The following is an 18,932-nucleotide window of genomic DNA, read 5'->3' on the forward strand; positions in this document are numbered from 1 at the left end:
CCGAGTGGGGATCATGAATTCACAGGAAAGTCTTTAGCTGCTCTTTGAAGAGGCCAAGCTGCTTTTCCAGTAACTTGATCAGTATTTTTCTTCAGAAATGTTGAAAATAATTTTTTATTCAAAATACTATTTGTTCAGAATATATTTGCTGAAGAGCACTTTACTCTGCTCTTTGTGGAAAGAAATGCTTATCACAATATCTCACTGAGGCAACCTGCATAGTAGTATTTGAGGCAGCCAGAATATTTGTCAGGGATTAAATCCATAAATAAAGCAAATGAACTTGCTTCTTATATGCAAAATAAAATGCAAAGTAAGACACTCAAAACTCATTAATGTATCTGCAGACAGTAAAAGCTTATTAAGCATTTCACAGAAAGGACAGCTGAGGTGGAGCAGCAGCAGTTACTACAACTAAAATCTGTTTGAAAGACATCTTTTTAGGTAGAAATGACTGAGTTCATGGGACCCATGCAACACTGCTAAAGAGGCGGGAGACGTTTTAAGTGTGATTACTTTCCCGCTTTCTTTTTTAGATTACTAGAAAATGCCTCAGTTCCCAAATGGCAAAGTTGTATCTTGTTCAGTGGCTTACAGTTTTGCTAGATAAGCTAACTCAGGAATAATAGCTTGTGGAAGGGCTAGCTTCTCTTTTTTGTCTGGCTGATTCTGGAGTGGTTTTTTGAGAGGATACCAGTAACAAGATAATGAACTTGACCTGCCAGTCAGAAGCTTGACTGCTTGTGCTTTCCCATGGATGACATGGAGAAATCAAACCTACTGGAAACGCTCTTCCCAGGAAATCATAAATTAGACTGAAAAATACAGTAAACCCTCAGAAATGCCCTCGGGTTGGCACCTGGCTTCCTGGACCATGTTACTGGTGTGTTTAGTTTGTTGCTGGCACTCAGCATTTAGAAACAGGAAGGAGTACTCTCTGTCTGAGGGGATTGTTTCTGTGAGCCTCAAAAGGCCTGTATGCTTTATCACACTCTGTAAATTAGCAAGAGGAGGTAAATTTAAAAGATAAGCATACTCATGGAATCAATAATATGTTCAATCTCTATTTGTGTGTAAGACACAGATTGTAAAAGCAGATCCAGCTTGTTCAGATTTGCTCAGTTAGAAAATTAAGTGACATCAAGCCTAACCTTTTAAAATACGAAAATGACCAAAATAGCGTTCGTAATACTTGCTGACATCTTACTTCAGACTGTCCATTTTTATAAGCTAAGCAGCACATGGGTAATTCTTGCCTGGGAAAGTGCCAAGGAGGATTTAAATATGAAAAGAAATGTTGCTCATTCAGTAAGTAGGATTCTCTTACTACTTTATTGTTAGCAATACATAAATATCCCATCACTCTTTGGAAAAACCTTAGGATAGCCTTAATTTTAGACTGTCTCAAGTCTTGGTATTTTCTGGCAAATTGATACCCTGCAGGGTACCATTTGTGAGTGTAGGGGTATTAGTTCCAACGTCTGGTCCAAATTCTGATTCAAAGAGACATCTCTGTTAGATGCCCAATAGAGAGCAGTCATGTTTGCCTGTCCGGTTCTGAAAACCTGGCTCTTGTACTTGCTACGTGCCTGTCAAACTGGGATGTTTTGTCAGTTTTAAGTTTATTGCACTGCATAAAAACTAAGCATAAAATGTTACTATTTCAAAAGTGTTTTGGTGTGGCTAACAATGCCATGATTGAACAAACAGCTGAAGTAATTTTTTCAAAGTAAGATAAGTCCAGGGAAAAGCCTCTGATACGTATTTTCCATGTAAAATTAATTAGGTCAGTGTAATATAAAAAACAAGGACCCAGAAGTCATGCAGTGATTTGTGCTCAATCTTAACTCTGCCCTCCATCTCTCTCTTAAAAAATTCTCTTGGAAGCCACTTCTTTCTTGCTTGCACTTCTCTCTCTTACTCTCCCCCCACTTTAATTCTCTCCCTCTCTCCTTGGTTTTGCTGCATTGTGTTTTGACATTAAGGAATTTTATCCTGCTATTAGAGTTTATCCTGCTATTAGAGTTTATATGTGAGTACCAACATCTTTCACAGCACGTGCCTAACATATATGTACCCTCTTTCAGGACATACATGTTCCTTACCTCATAACTGTGTACTCACCATGCACCCAGAAGTCCTTGTTCCTCTCCAGTGGGCTGATGGTGAGGAATCAGCTGAGTAATACCAGAAAAATCAACATTCTTTGTAGCCCATCTGCTGCACACTTTTGAGATTCTCTGGAGAAAGAAGGCAATAGAAATCACACTGCTGACCTGGACGATTGCCCCAGTACTGCCCACGAGACTGATACCTGGCTCTAAGGTATTAAAATTAAAAAAAAAAAAAAAAAAAAAAGGCAGGCACAACCTTAGAGACCTGAAGTCTTTTAGAAACTGTGGTGTTTCTGGCTTGTTCTTTCCCCTCTCCTGGTTACGTATAACCCACTTTTAAAACCTGACATCTTATTTCTCTTACCAGTATATGCACAAGCACAAAACTTCCTTATGCCTTTTCTTCCCACAAATCTTTTTTACAATAATCTCTTTTAAAATATGATCATTTAACTTTTTCTTAGATAAATGGAACGTATTGATAAATTTTCTTAGATAAATGGAACTTGCTCTATGCACCTCAACCCCTCTTCTAAAAAGGGAGAATACTTGACCAGCTATAAGGTCAACCCTGGAGTTTTCTGCACTTTATTCTAGAGTACTGCTTGCATCACCACACGGTGCATGTATAGCTTTTATGGCACTGAACAATTAGGCTGTGTTTTCACCCTGACCAGCTTATAAACTATTTGAACTATCACAAGCTAAGCATGACAGAATTACAGTCCATATTTTAAGGCATACACACAAGGCAGTAGAAAGTTTAATTTTATGAGTTCTGATTCCGAGTGTACCAATCATTACTGTTTGTATGAATTGCCTTTTGATTTATGAGAGAAATGATAAATTGGCTCTTCCAGGATATGTAGCTTAATCTGGAAGTTTGCCTGCAGCATTTGGTCCAGAGCTAACCCATCTGAGTACCTAAGTGTAACCAAGTCTTTAAGGCTACTGAGCCTTTCATAAAAGTATTTATTTCCTTTGTATTTTTGTTAGTTTTTGTGAATTCTCTGTATATATCTTGTTTTGGTAAGCAATATTGGGGAATGTTAGTAGGCAAAAAAAATTGTGTCCTCTTGTGCAAACTCCTTAGGAAAGGATTATGTCTGTCTTTGTGTCCTGTAAAATAAAAAGCACTGTTAATGTAAGGTATCAAGCAACTCTAACATAAAAGTGTGGGATAAATTAGCAAGGAATATTTTGCTGCTTTGGGGAAAGAGGAAAAATCAGTGATGGGCTTATAAAGGAAAGAGTATGCTGTTTAAAGACATGGTTCACAGTTTTTCATGGGGACTATGATGTGGCAATGTGGCCGTGGCACTGCCTGCAAGGCTTCCTGCGCACTGGGGGATGTGTGTGCTGATACTCTGGGTTGTGGGACAGATGCTGCATTCTAGCACAGTGGGAAGAAGGGGAATAAAATCATGTGGAGCACTTGCAAATGCAGCACCTGGTGTGATCTGTAGAGGAGCTGCAAACCACTTCATAAACCCCTGGATATCAGCAGTGCAAGGGCTTTGGGATCCTCCTTTGTAGCAGAGGACCACAAGAAAAAAAGTATGCATGCTTCTGCTAAACATCTATGAAAGTATATGTCGTTATCTTCTGCTGCACTGTGGCAATAGATGACTGCTTATCAGTTAAGCCGGGGAGAGATAGCAACTTACACATAAAGATTTACTCCTGATATGTGGTCAGACAAACATGATTTCTAATTGTGTTAAATTTCCTGGGGGTATATGGACTATAAATTTACCTTGAGCTACTTAAGCTTCCTGGTTATGGTGATCATAGGGATTTTCATGATCAGTTATAAAACCAAACAAGCTCAAAAGAAGATTGTTTAAAATTCAATTTATGATAGTCCATATTGAGAATGGTGCTTAAGAACAGCTTTGGAATGGTTCTGTGACTTTTTTTTTCTACTCAAATTAATCTTTCAGAGTGAAACCAAACAAGTCAATTTCAATCCAGAAAGAATTTTGCTGTGAAAGTGGTAAGTAATTTTAAAAAGGGGACTAAATTGAACTTATAACTCTAATTTAGCAATAAATATAATGAAATTTTAGTACAGCTGTAATTGTTCCTCTGTTAATTAAACAAGTTATTTTATAAATGGTGCAGAAAATAATTTCTTGATACTTAAGCTGAGATTCAAGCCAAATCAGAGTTGGAATGAAGGATACCTTTCATTAAAACATAATATTTTAGGTTGTAGGATAAACTGTGACTGAAGGAGAAAAATATATGCTACAATATCAAATACCTAGTGTCAAGAACAGGTAAGTGCCGGAAGAAAATACTTCCCATTAGATAAAGATGAACAGCACAGGCTTACTGGCAGGGACAAAAAACCTTAGACATCAGAATAGGAAGCTGAATACTAAAAGAGGAAAGTAAACAAATAAACCCCTCCCAAAATTACAACTTCATGAATTCACTGAAAGCAAGGAGAAATATCAAATGCTAAAATATCCATTTCAATGTTTCATCACCATTTCTTGTGATTACATTATTTCATTGCATGATTTCATGCTTGTTTTTCAAGCTTATAAAGCAATAAAACATCATATACAATATCAAATACCAACGTTTCAATATAAAAAGAAACCCAAGTCTGTTATGGATAAAAACTTAATAAGCAAACTTGCTCATAGAAACATGCTGGAGGTTTTTGTGTGTGGTTTTTTTTAAACCAGTACTTAAAGGAATAATTACCTATGCTGCCGGAGTTGAATTCACCCAGTATGTTCCATTTTAAGATGTTGTACTCCATTTTGATTCCATATATTTCCATTCTAATATTTTTCTATACTTTAATTGGTTGGAGTCAGTTTTTCTGTGCTTACCGTATGCTTCAGCCTGAATTATCGTGGCGAATTTCAGCAAACACTGCTTTTCAGAATAGGATTATGAGAAAACATGAAAAGCAGATAATATTCTTTTCTTTTTTAAACATCCATGGAAACAGAAATTGGGGAAAAGTCACAAGAAGCAACTGTGATAAGATATGAAGTCCTCAGAAATATGTATTTCTTTTGCCACAGGTGTTTTGAATTGGACACCTAAATTGATGAAAACTAATTATTTTTATCATTAATTTCTTGTTCTCATGTCACATCTGTAATTGGCATGTTGCTTACTAGGATGCTATGAACGGAAACTCACTTAGATGGCATAGTAATATTTTTTACATTAGGAAAATGATTCTGCCTTCAAAGAGAAGTTGAAATAGTAAAAAAATCTAAAAATGGGGAAACATCCCGAAAAATCAGTATCAAATGGTATTTCCATTCTGTCTGAATCCAGTGGATAAAATCACCAATAATTTGAAAGCAGGGCATACCATAATGTGTATGTATATCATCAAAGAGAAGAATTTGTTGCATGGTTAATCCTAATTACAGCATTTAATAACTTCTGAATGCTCGAAAATTCAGCCTTGCCTATCCTTTTAGGTAGTATATGTCTCCATACCTCCTAGCCATTATACGTTCAAACTCATATGAAATCTTGTATTCCTATAAATGGTTTAAAACAGCTAGTATTCAAAGTCAGATCTACAGACCACTCAGGAAGCACTTATGTGACTGAAAATGAAGATTATGACAAAGGCTTAATGTGTTATTGCCATCTATAATGTTTTATTATTTGTGTGTTTAGATGGTTTAGTGAATCCTTGTCATCAACAAAACTTGGAGGGAAAAAAAACCTATTTACTCATTTCATATGAATCGCAACAACATATAAATCATGAAGGCTTGGTTTCCCGATACAGTCCAGACCACCTGTTAATTGAGTATACTGTTATGTACATCTGACCGGTTTTAATAGTGATGTGGACCGTTTCACCTGCTTTTTCCAATTGTACAGCATCCCTAGGACAGCTACACTATCTGCTGTCAAGATTAACATACATAAATATAACATTTTACTCTTTAATGTATGTTAGCAGCTAGAAATGGGCAACGTTAATTCAGGCAGTCATTAACTAAAACAGGTCACTAGCAAGTAATTATAGGTTGCTACTGAGAACCAGTAATCTCAAGTCCATCTTCAAACTCTGTCATAACAGACGACAACTTCCCATCTTCGTATCTGCAAAATGGATGCTCTAATGCATATGTCTCTGAAGCGTATCTTGAAGTTGCAAATGCTTTTCCACTAACAAGATGGCACAAGGCAGAGATCCCGAAGGACGCCAACATTACACAGTGAAACGTTCTGTGGAGAACTGGCTCCAGTCCCAGCAGTGAGGTACCAGCATCCCCGTACTTTGCTGAAGCTAGAGCCCGGTGGTCAGTACTGCCAGCTAGCCCAGCTGCAGCGCTGCGCTGACAGCGGCAGGACCTGCAGCTCTGGAGCAACCTGAGGCACAGAGAGTTCACAGATCTCAGCGTTGTCCTGTATAGCGAGATTTAACATGAGCTTCCAGGACGAAAATGAGCTGTGTTCATGCTAGGGAAAAAAGGGTCTCTTTAAAATCTGGACCTATAGCAAACATAGGATAGCTGTTCATCGTTAAATATTAATGGGGGCAAGAGAAGTGGCAATTTTACCTGAAGGGTGGAGGTATGTTACTTACCTTGACTACAGTATGTTTATTTACAGTGTACATTATTCTTTGTCCCCACCCTGAATGAAAATGTGACCTAGAGATGGTGAAGAAACATGTAAAAAGGTGAAAATGAGAAACTCTATATCTGCCTGTCAGTTGTTTTGATGCTATGAGAAATTAGTAAATTTTTGATCTTGTGGTCATTGAGATATATTTGTACTAATGCAATTAGAAGAGTCTATGTTTGCTCTGACTCACCATATTTTCACTCTTATTGGTCTGCAGTTATTCAGATTTTTGTACGATTTACTTTTTTTCCGGGGGGAAACTATATATTACTATATATAGTAATATATCGCTGTCCAAGACAGTGTGTGTATATATATATATATGTGAAGAGAAGGAGAAATAACCTTTCATTTGTAAACAAGGAGTAAAAATCATACCCCAGCTTTATCACTGACAACAGCTGAGGGAAATTTAAGTTCTTTCATTTTATTTGCAGCAATACTTGATTTGCAAATTCAGACTGGAAACTCTTCTATCCTTTTCCAAAAAAGAAAATACATCACAATATGGACACATCAATTTCAATTGCTTCTTGTCCAGATAAACAGTGCTAAGCCTCAAGACGTCTTAGGTAAAGATTCAAAATCAGGAAATGAAAAACTGAACAATAAAATGCTAAGGTCAGACAGGATCAACCTTTTCTTATCCCTTCTCTTTTATACTGTTGAGAAGTATATAGGAGGGGATGAAATGTGTTGATGCTGGACTGTATCATTAGTAGCAGTCTGTTATTTACAATTTCAGCCTGGAAACCTTGGAAAGTACTTTATCACTTGATCTTCAAACTAGTATTTGTAACTCGTCAGCCTCTCTCCATTTTATGAGCATTTGTACTGGAACTGCATTGAGAAGCCCTAGAGCAATGTAGTTAAGCTCTATTGAACTCTATAGAGGTTTACAGATAAGGGAGTTATTTCTGTCAAAGCTAACATGAAAAAATATATTTGCTGCTTCATAATTGCTGTATAGTGGCAAAAAAGCATTTTTATTTATTATTTCCTTTTTTCTACTCTTGCAATTGGAACCTAGTCTTGCATAAGCAAGGGCTACAAAACATTTTGAATACTTGGGGCACTCTAGTCTCAAGGGTATATTGTCCTTACGGAGTATGTGGCTTTTGTTGCATGTTTCCTGTTACTATTAAAAATTCACAATTAAAATGCTTCACCTGAACATAGTGCAACCCCCGTCTCTTAGTAGTTGGTCATACAAACAGGGCTCTTTATGTGCTGGTGAGTATGAACGATCAGAATAAAGGCTTCATTTGGATGAGTACTCCTAAAAAGCATTGATCCTGCTCTCTTTTTAAAGATCTGAGAAAAATGCAGTAATTTCTGGAAGTTTTTCCAGCTAGGTTCTTTCCAGTTGAAATTTAAAAAAAAGAGATGTACTTGCTTTTGGAAGGGATTTTTTTTTTTCCCCCCCATAACTGAACTATCTCTCAAGAGGAGGCTCTATCACAGACTGAAAATCTGTCATATGGAATGACAAAATATCGTGGCAGCAAAATGTTCGGTGAGCACTTATGAGGGGGATTACAGACTGGCAGAGGGAACAGTTTTTCTAAGACAAAGGAACTTCCAGAACTGACCCTGTCAATGACTATCTGAAGGCAAAAGTAACTTGATTCACTCTAAAGATGAATTGGAATTCTACTCAAAAGGAAAAGTAAAAAAGGAATGTGCTGCTTCTACAAAGAGGAGATGGAGATGTCAATTCTGGAAATGCAATACAAAAAGAACTAGCTATGTTTTCTTTCATAAGTCTGCTTTGTGCATCTTGCTGTGTCAAAATTAAACTGGGTCATTTATCCAGAGGAAAATAATGATCCAAATCATTATTTGGATCCTTGAGATCTCCAACAAGGTGTTAATCAGATGTTTAGAGGTTTCTCCTTGGCTAGGCTCTTAGAACTCAAGGAGAAACACCATATCAAAAGAAGTTCTTAGGACAAATGACAAATTTAGTTTATTCCCCATCCCTCAACAGGAATTGAGATCTTAGACTTTTAAAAATATGGAATGGACTAATTGGGAGCTTGTGACAAACTGCTGTGGGTTCTTCTGAACTCAGGAACTCTCTGAAGTAACTTGCTTCTTGAGATTTCCTAAAGAATAGCAAAGATAAATTGCTGTGCTCAGGCTCCTCAGCTACCAGGTTCTGTGAGGCTCGTGTGGACAGTGCAGGTGCCCTCTTTTTACTCTTCAGCAGCCCTGGAGAGATTTACTGACATGCCATACACAGTGAGAAGAATACATAGAAATGCAATGCCTGGGTGTTAGTGAGTCTCCTTGAAATTGCCCTTCATTCAAGTCAGACAAAAGCTATGAACAAATGAAAATGTTTATGAAATCCAAGACAGCTAACATAGTTGCAAAGGTTTATAAAGACCCAAATAACAGGAAAGGAGAAAATGGTATCTAATCTGTGTAGGTAGACAGGTCCAAAACGCAGCAAAATCTGTAGGATCTGACATGCAGTAGATTCTTTCCTTCATCTTTGGGGGCCTTGGTGTTTGTGCACACTTCAGGGTTCAATCACAAAGGAAGAACTTGGACTGAAGTGTGTTAGCTTTTTAAACCTCTTTCCCCACTCTTCTGGAATGGGCATAGGAATGAATACAATTTTCTTCATAAGTGTTTTGATCCTCAACCTGTTCAGGAGACTTTTTCTCTGTATTGACACCTAAGTGAATTTCTATCTTTGGAAATGCTGCTACCTTCTTAGTAGGGAAGGTGCAGTTTAAATTATATGATAAATCTGATCTATTTCCCACATGGAAAAGCTAATCCTGATCTCCATATAAAGCTTTTTGTTGGACTGAGCTTTATATTTCATAGCCCCATGTAATCAGGAACTATTCTCTGTATCTTGAATTAATTCATGTGAGTAGCTCTTTACTGAAGTGCAGAAGTGGCACTAATCAAATACTTTGGGGTGAGTGATCTTGAGACCTGTCCTTGAGGAACACTATGACAGGACTGTTGACTGTGAGCTTTGTTTTGCCTGTCAGTGATCCAGGCATTTAAATCCAGTGATCCAGTCTCTTACTGCATTTAGTTGCTGAATTACTATAGGAAAAAGATGCATTATTAATGTTTGGGTCTACCTTTCACCTGAAAAAGATATTTTCCAAAAAGCAATGTAAAGAAAATATCTCATAGTTGTATTTGTATTACTCAGATCTGTCGAGGAACATAGTTCTTCCATTACTTTAATGTATGGCCTGGGAAGACTCTGCCTTTCTCTTCCACATTGCAAAAAATTCACTTTCCAGCTAAGGTTTTTCAAAAACTGGTTGTCAAAAAGTCATTGTTTTGTCATTTCTTTGTTTGATGCTAACTATAAATTGACATTTTAAATAGATCTCCAGGAATTTCTGAGGTAGAATGAAATAAATTCATTCCTTGGGAACAAAAAGGGCTTTCAAAAAGGTGTAGCTAGGTGAGCAGGTTTCAACCCATTGCTTTTTGGCTTCTGTTCTGTTATTGTCTGTTAGGTTTTTTCCCCTTTAAACTCCCAGAATGCCTGCCACTACATCTGCTATGTATGCTAGAAGGGCAAGCATGGAGCATTTACCTAATGTAAACATCCTCCTTGAAGCTAGGTCCCACCAAAAGCAAAAGCACAGCTTATGAAATCATGCAGACCTTTGCTTTGTTATTTGTTATCATTTCAGAGAATGCCTGACAAAAAGGGATTTATCTCTGTAATATTCAAACTCAAAAAGTGAAGTAGGCAAAACCCTTGTTCTGCTTGCTGCAACCACAGCTGTAATCTGACAAGGTTCTTCTTTCTTCCCTTTTTTTCTTTTTCCTTCCTTTTTTCCCCTCTTCCCCTCCTTCCGCTTCCCCCTCCCCCTCCTCTTTCCCTTCCCTTTCCTCTTCCCCTTTTTCTTTCTCTTCCCCTTCCCCTTTTTCATTTCTCATTTTCCTTTTTATTTTTCATCAGAAAGGTGCTGATGACATTATTCATCAACCAGGTTCCACTTCAGAGCAGTTACAGCGCCACATTGTGAACTCAAGGTCAGCAAAACTGTAATTCAGACACACTACTCTTCATCTTACACTGTTTCAGTGCGAAATTATGAAGAATTCTTGACAAGGTCTGCACATACATATCATTCCTTCTAAAAAAAAGAAAGTAAATATGCTGCTTGATGAAACACTGCATATCCGTTCTTACAGAATCCAACTGGCAAAGAAGGCAGTCCCTTGTTAGGCAAAATCCTTGTTTGTAAACAGTGTTCTGCCTTTAAATTGATTTTAATGCTTTGCCTTAGAGAGCTTATACACTTATTTTCTCAACATAAGCCCACTACAGGTGCCATCTGGTGGCAGAAGTAAACTAAATCTGCACAAAATGTTTTATGGAATTATTAAGGGGTAAATTTCCAGCAGAATGCAAAGGGATTTAACCATGCATTTCTCATGAGGAGATGTGTGCTACTGGGTCAGTATTATAACACATGGGTCGCTCTAGGTTTGAAAAATTCCCACAAATACAGGGATATAACTTGGCCTGTGACTGATTGTCATACCAAGATAAGTATCGCTTAGTACAGATACTAGAATTTAATAATTCCCAATTTAATGTAAAAAAAAAGAAAAAAGAAAAAAAAAAGATTAAACTTGTTTCACTTCCTGTCCATGTACCTAAACTGCCCCCATTCAGGAATTTTCGCTGATGGACTACTCAATGCCTTCTTTTAGGGGGAAACACTTTTTCCTTAGTAAAGGGAAAATACACACTACTGCATTGCAACTGTTCACTTCTGTATACAGTCTGTTTTGGTATACATAACTTATTACAGATACCCCAAACCTTTAGGTTTTGTAGCCAAGACTTTAATAGATTTCATGCTTGAACTATTATTACTATGACATTTATGAAAAGGTGAAAAATCCTGTGGGAGAACTACTTGAGATTCATCCTCTCAAGGTAAATTTAGGGACTTCTTTTTGTGGGAAGGTTTTCTTGTGGTATTTTGGCCTCTGTCATAAGTATATACATATCTGGAAATACAGTTTTCTACAGCAATATATGTTTTGGCCAGTATCAGCCATATGGATCTTAAACACAGGTTCCATGTTCTTTTCTTAGTATGCAAGGAAGTGTTCAGACTTAAGAAGACATATGCTGTGTGGCAGTGTTACATCTGTTACGAAATCCTTTTGAGAAGGGAGAACTGAATAATAAGGTGGATTTGCTTTCTATCCTTGTCTCTAGATGTCAGCTCTGGAAGCAGAGTTGCTGACTAAGAAAGAGTGTTTGGTGTTGGCTTACAGTTCTCAAAAGGAGCTGCCTGAATGCCTCAAAACTCAGTAGATATATAAACATGCAAACCGCATCCTGAGGTGCATCAAACACAGTATAACCAGCTGGTCAAAAGAGGTGATTATCCTGCTGTATTCAGTGTTGGTGTGGCCTCACCTTGAGTACTGTGTGCGGTTCTGGGCCCCACAATTTCAGAAGGATGTGAAGGTCCTTGAATGCATCCAGAGGAGGGCAACAAGGCTGGTGATAGGGCTGGAAGGAATGTCCTATGACAAGCGGCTGAGGACTTTGGATTTGTCTAGTTTGGAGAAAAGGAGGCTGAGGGGCGACCTCATTGTTCTCTCCAGCGTGGACGTGGAGAGAGAGGTGCTGAGCTCTTCTCCCTGGGATCCAGGGACGCCTGGGAATGGCTCAAAGCTGCGCAAGGGGAGGTTCAGACTGGACGTGAGGAAGCATTTCTTTACTGAGAGGGTGGTCAAACACCTGAACAGGCTTCCTAGAGAGGTGGTCAATGCCCCAAGCCTGTCAGTGTTTAAGAGGCATTTGGACAATGCCCTTAACAGCATGCTTGGGCTTTTGGTGAACCCTGAAGTGGTCAGGCAGTTGGACTAGATGATCATTGTAGGTCCCTTCCAACTGAACTATTCTATTCTATTCTATTCTATTCTATTCTATTCTATTCTATTCTATTCTATTCTATTCTATTCTAATTCTATTCTAAACACCCATACAAATAATCCCTGCAAAGTATGTAACTTCAGGTCACTAATTAATGCCCCACTAAGAAGATAACCTGATTTTGAATTTAAAAACTCCTATTCTAGCTGGAAACATTTCCGTCTTAAGAATCACCATTAAGCATATGTGCTGGTTATGGCTGGGGTAGAGTTAATTTTCTTCACAGTAGCTCGTATGGGGCTGGTTTGGATTTGTGCTGACAACAGTGTTGATAATTCAGGGATGTTTTCATTCCTGCTGAGCAGGACTTACACAGAGTCAAGGCCTTTTCTGCTCCTCACCCCACCCCACCAGCGAGGAGGCTGGGGGGGCACAGGGAGTTGGGAGGGGACACAGCTGGGACAGCTGACCCCAACTGACTAAAGGGATATCCCATACCATATGACGTCATGCTCAGCATATAGAGCTGGGGAAGAAGAAGGAAGGGGGGGACGTTCGGAGTGATGGCGTTTGTCTTCCCAAGTCACCGTTACGCGTGATGGAGCCCTGCGTTCCTGGAGATGGCTGAACACCTGCCTGCTGATGGGAAGGAGTGAAGGAATTCCTTGTTTTGCTTTGCTTGCATGCGCGGCTTTTGCTTTACCTGTTAAACTGTCTTCATCTCAACCCACGAGTTTTCTCACTTTTACCCTTCTGATTCCCTCCCCCATCCCACCAGGGGGGAGTGAGCGAGTGGCTGCGTGGGGCTTAGTTGCTGGCTGGGGTTAAACCATGACAGCGTATTTCATTAAGCATATTTTTTCAGGAAAAGTAGCTGCTGATGGTCACACCTAGCTGTGTGTATCTACCATGTTTCTATATCTGCATTGAATATGGGTGAAAGCCAAGTGGTTGGTCCTCTTAAACCATCTGTGTTTCCAGTGCTGACTAAACATGTGTAACTTTTTCTGGTATTGAGCCACAACAGAGAGAATCATCCCACCCCATCGATTTGACAATGCCGTTCACCTCTCTCTGGTTGCTGACTACTTAAGACAATGTGCAGCTTGTATACACTGTCTTTCAGCTGTGTGGCTGGCCCCATTCCTAGGTGATATTATATCTCCTGACTTTCCACAGTGTGATACAAAGCTGTCTGCAGAAGCGGCTCGGTACACTGATGTCTGGCCCAAGGACATCAAAGGAAATAAGAGAAACGTGACCTCCACCATTTGATACAAAACTGAGGGTGCAAACTATTTCTTACTCTCATGCTTTTAAGGATTCAAAACAACCAAAAAAGGATTGATTGTGGACAAGTATGAAGTAAAGGATAAAAAAAAAATCTATGTGAAGGGTCTGAAAACCCATCCTAGATAAAGCTTCTTTCTGTTGCTGAAACAACAGCAAGGGATGAAGTCATCACTAGATGCCAGCAACAATTGTCTGTTATGCTGTTCTGTGAATCACCCTTTTGAACGCAGCTCGCAATAACCTGTAATTTTCATATGCAGAATGTCCAATTTCAATGCAGTGTTAAGTGAGAGGGAGGAGAGCACATTTAGTTGAATCATTCACATACGTAAGTGTCAACAGGTACTGTCAAGCAAAAAGAACATGAGTCAACCATATAGCAGCACTGTTTATGAGGAGGGACTTCTTGTAGAATACCCAATGCAGAAAACATCCAGCAGCCTTCTCAGCTCAATTCACTGTCGCTTGGCACCACTGACTTAGTCAAACAGGGCAACCGTTAGAGGGCAGTCAGACTGGCAAACAATCTGCTCAGAGGCTACCATCTAACTGCTAAAAACGCAGTCTGAGTCAGGGAGGGCATGGAGAGGTGACATGTGGCGCTGTAATCCATCACACTCTAGCTGCCGCACCTATGAAGCTTTAATAGTCTTGGTGCCTGGCTACAGCTTCACCGACTCAAATCCTAATGCCATCATTTCTATAGCCATGTAACTTTATCATGTGTAATCACTCATGTGGGGGTTAAGGCTGAGGAGAATGGCATGGAAGCAGCTTTGATAAAATTGGCTGCGTGCAACTATGGTTCTGAAAATGTAATCCAGGAGCCACCAGCGGCATGCAGAGCCTTTTCATAGAATCATAGAATATCTCGAGTTGGAAGGGACCCATAAGGATCATCAAGTCCAACTCCCTGCTCCTCGCAGGACTGCCTAACACTAAACCATATGACTAAGAGCGTTGTCCAGACGCTCCTTGACCTCTGACAGGCGTGGTGTCGTGACCACTTCCCTGGGGCGCCTGTTCCAGTGCTTGACCACCCTCTCAGTGAGGAACCTTTTCCTAATGTCCAGTCTGAACTTCCCCTGATGCAGCTTCACTCCATTTCCTCGTGTCGTGTCGCTGGTCACCAGAGAGGAGACCAGCACCTCCTCCTCTGCTGCCCCCCGTGAGGAAGGTGCAGACTGCGAGGAGGTCCCCCCTCAGCCTTCTCTTCTCCAAGCTGGACAAGCCAAGTGACCTCAGCCACTCCTCGTAAGTCTTGCCCTCGAGGCCTGTCACCATCTCGGCCCCCCTCCTTCTGACACACTCTAATAGTTTGATGTCCTTCTTAAACTGAGGGACCCAAAACTGCGCACAGTGCTCGAGGTGGGGCTGCACCAGTGCAGTGCAGAATGGGGCAACCACCTCCCTCGACCGGCTAGCGATGCTAGCTTTTCCACTTGCCCACTGAAGAAAATGATTCAAGAGAGAAGTGCAAGGATTTGAAGGGGAAGCATTATGAAGGTGGAAAAGCACAGTTGCACTAATTACTTTGGTAGGATGAGGAAACATCCACAAAGACTCCCATCACTGTCAGTATTTCTATGATATGGGCCTGAGTAGACATGTCTGTTGTGCTGTGAGAGGAAAACAACATCATGGAACAGGAAGCTGACAGAGAGCTTTTAATGGCATAGCTGCAAAAATGTCTCCCTGGCAGACAAAGTAACAAACATGTTTTCCATGCAGGATACCAATAAAATAAAACTACAGTCAGTAGCATTTAGCAAAATACTTTATAAAATGAACCCAAGTTTAGATTCAAAAATTAAATGAAAAATAAAAGAAAAAAAGGGAAAAAAAACCTGAAGGGAACAGTTAATTCGTCTCGTTCTCCCATTTCTCCAACATTTTGATTTTCTAGTTTAGTAATAATGAGGTAAAGCAACAGTTTATTTGCAATATTGTACTGATTAGCATCAGAGCTAAGAAAGTAAAAAAGCTGCAGTGCAAACAGGAAATACAGTATTTGCACTGTACTAATGAGAACACCCATGAACAATAAGGAACAGCAATAATATTGAGGGATAGAGAGCAGGAAGGGGTGAAATCCCCATGCCAGAGAAAAGAATAAGATACATGTATTAGGACAACAGAAGGAAATTCCAGCACGGTCCATTGAGGTTTTCTCCAGAGCTTCAGATCTGAATCCTACCAGATCACTGAGGCATGAACCTATCCCTCTGGAAAGAGAGTTCACTGGCTGCACCATCTTTGTTCATTCCCATTCCCAAGCACACAATTAGGATTCTTGTGTCTATACACTGTGCTCTGGAGCTTCTTATAGACAAATAATTGCCACTGTGTTTCTTTAGCAGTAACCACTGAAGCACTTGGGAAGGTCTTTGGTGAGCACGCCATGAGCCCAAGGCTACATGTGCCACAGAGCCTGGGTTAGGATTTGAGCAAACCTGGCATGGGGACATGGGCAGCCTAAACCCATTCCTGATGCCCAAGAGCAGGGAACTAAGAGCTGTCTCCTTCCAGCACCCGAGTAAAGAACTCACGTTTGCTATTGTTTTCCAGCTCTCGTCTACTATTAGGAGGGACACCACATCAATTAATTCTGAAGTAGTTCCCTGGGAGTATTTTAACTACTGAGCAGAACTGTTGATACGGAGAGCTTAACAACCACATCTGTTTAGGTACCTCCAGAGCACATTTAAGACTAATTAAAGTCTAAGGATCTAAGTTACTTTCCCTTCTGCTGCCTCCGTTTATCTTCAGTATCTTAAAATCTTCAAACGCTCACAAAACAACACTGATCTTTACTGTAATGAAACAGAGCTTGTTTTTAATACGATGTTGTGGTCTTGTAACTTCAGATCCTGAAGCTGTTGATCCCAAAAAAAGTCAGTGATCTTGTCATGCAGTAGTTGCTTCAAGACATATATACACTTATATCAGTATTAAAATAATATACTATCAGTCTTTTCGCTTGACTTCAGGCTGCAATTGTTGCTCTGTAAGCAGCAACTGCCTTTATAAACTGCCTTTCAACTAATAGGCCAAAGTATAATTTCTCAGTTCTGCTATAAATAGTTTAAAAGCTGACCTTGCCCTCCACCCTCAATACGCGCTGTATGGAAGAATTGCTATGTCCATAGCAATTGCAAGTGTATTTTAAATTAGCTCTTAATTCTTATTTTAAAATCATCTATATAAGAGCTCTTACACCTTTTCAAAAGCATGAAACCTTGACTTTCTGCAGAATAGTTCCTCTACCTGCTGTAAGCAGTAAATGTCTTAGGGTGGGAATTTGTATGTTTATGTGTGTTAGTAGGCAAAAATGCAAGATTCTGAAAGTCATTAAATTTTGTATGTATGATATGTATGAGTAGTTGGATCTCTCTCACCACTGGCATATACAATTACAGCAAAAGAATTTGTTGTGTTGTGCAGTTTGACAGAGTAAGGTAAAAAATATTTTCACCTAAACAGCCTTTCTTAGAATTTCAACAAAGCAGTAAATCTTAAACAATCTATGTTTTTTCAGTTAATATTTTCAAGGGCTTGTGACAGGAAATGCTAATTTTGTGAATCAATACACACTAACATTACGCATGTAATATGCTTTTTAAAATGTAATTTAACATAATGGAAATTTCCTAGAAAGGTAGATATTAATTTTCAAAAAGTTCTGATCATCCATTTAAATTAAATGCACACAAGTTCATTCATCAATGCATAATGCAAACTTCTATTTACAAGACAGATGCCATAATTTATACATCGCAAAGATAGTCAGCTAATGTAACACCTCTGTTTCAGGCAGCAGTAATACTGCCTTAGTTAAGGAAATGCCAACAGATTAAAATGTTCTCACGGTTCATAAAATAGTTTAAAGGGTGGTTTGACAGCACTATTATAAATGTTGTGAAGTCTGGTGCATTTGAAGCTTATGCTCTGCATTTAAATTAAAAAAAAGGTGCTGTGAGCCTTTGAAAAGGTGGAAAAAGATGGCAATGTCATATTCATCTGTTGATATATATAGTTATAGTGATTATATAGTAGTTAAATAGTGGTTTCCTACATGGCCATATTTCAGTGTAATCACTGAAGTTTCTACTATGCTTGTACTATCTACAGGGATGGTATAAGTTCCATCCACTGAAAGAGTATCAGCAAGAATTTATCTACAGGTAAGTATGACAATAAGAAGATACTTAAAAGGAGCTGAGAGAGGGCTGTGTGAAAGAAAGAAAAACTTAGCCTCTCTTTTAGTTCAGAAGTGAAAACAGTGCAAAGATTATTAATGGTTTACAGAAGATGAGTGCACAGTACAGCACTTGACCTGATTATAAATAACATATATTAATATGTGCCAAACTAATTCCATTTACAGCCACAGCTAGTAGCAAAAAATCTCCGTAACTGTGGGCTGTTCAAATCAGCACTTAAGTTTTGAGTCAGCAAATCAATTAATTATACATTGATTTTACCATGCGTGTTTGCTCAACCAGTGCACAACTGTGAATTTGCCCCCCAAGTTCTAAAGCATCTGTTGAATATTTACATCCAAGCTCATTTGTTTCTTTTTGGCTTGAAGCACGGGCAGAGAAGTTAACATCTGTTTGCAAAAGGCCATGCAATCATATTGTAACCTACAAAGTGCATTTGGCCGGAGTGGCCTAAGGGAGAGAAGATGCCTTGCCTGGTTGCAATTAGACAAGGCTCATAATAGATGCATGTATTAATTTTGTAGAATAAATAAAGAGAAGGAAAATATGTGTCTTTTCATAAATGAATACTGTATTTTGCTGACTAAAGCAGAAAATAAGTGGAGATAAGTTTCCCTTCCTATTTCTGATTTTTACAGGAAAATCTGTATGTATACTTACCCATACATAAACTCACACACAAAGAGAGGAGTTGTTATATGAATATAAGCCTGTATGAAACAGAGTCCCCCTTTTGCACTGAATAGGTCAAGTCTCGTTGATTTTAACAGTTATTGAAGA

This window comes from Calonectris borealis, chromosome 10 (assembly GCF_964195595.1).
Source record: "Calonectris borealis chromosome 10, bCalBor7.hap1.2, whole genome shotgun sequence".
In the NCBI taxonomy this organism is placed as follows: domain Eukaryota; kingdom Metazoa; phylum Chordata; class Aves; order Procellariiformes; family Procellariidae; genus Calonectris; species Calonectris borealis.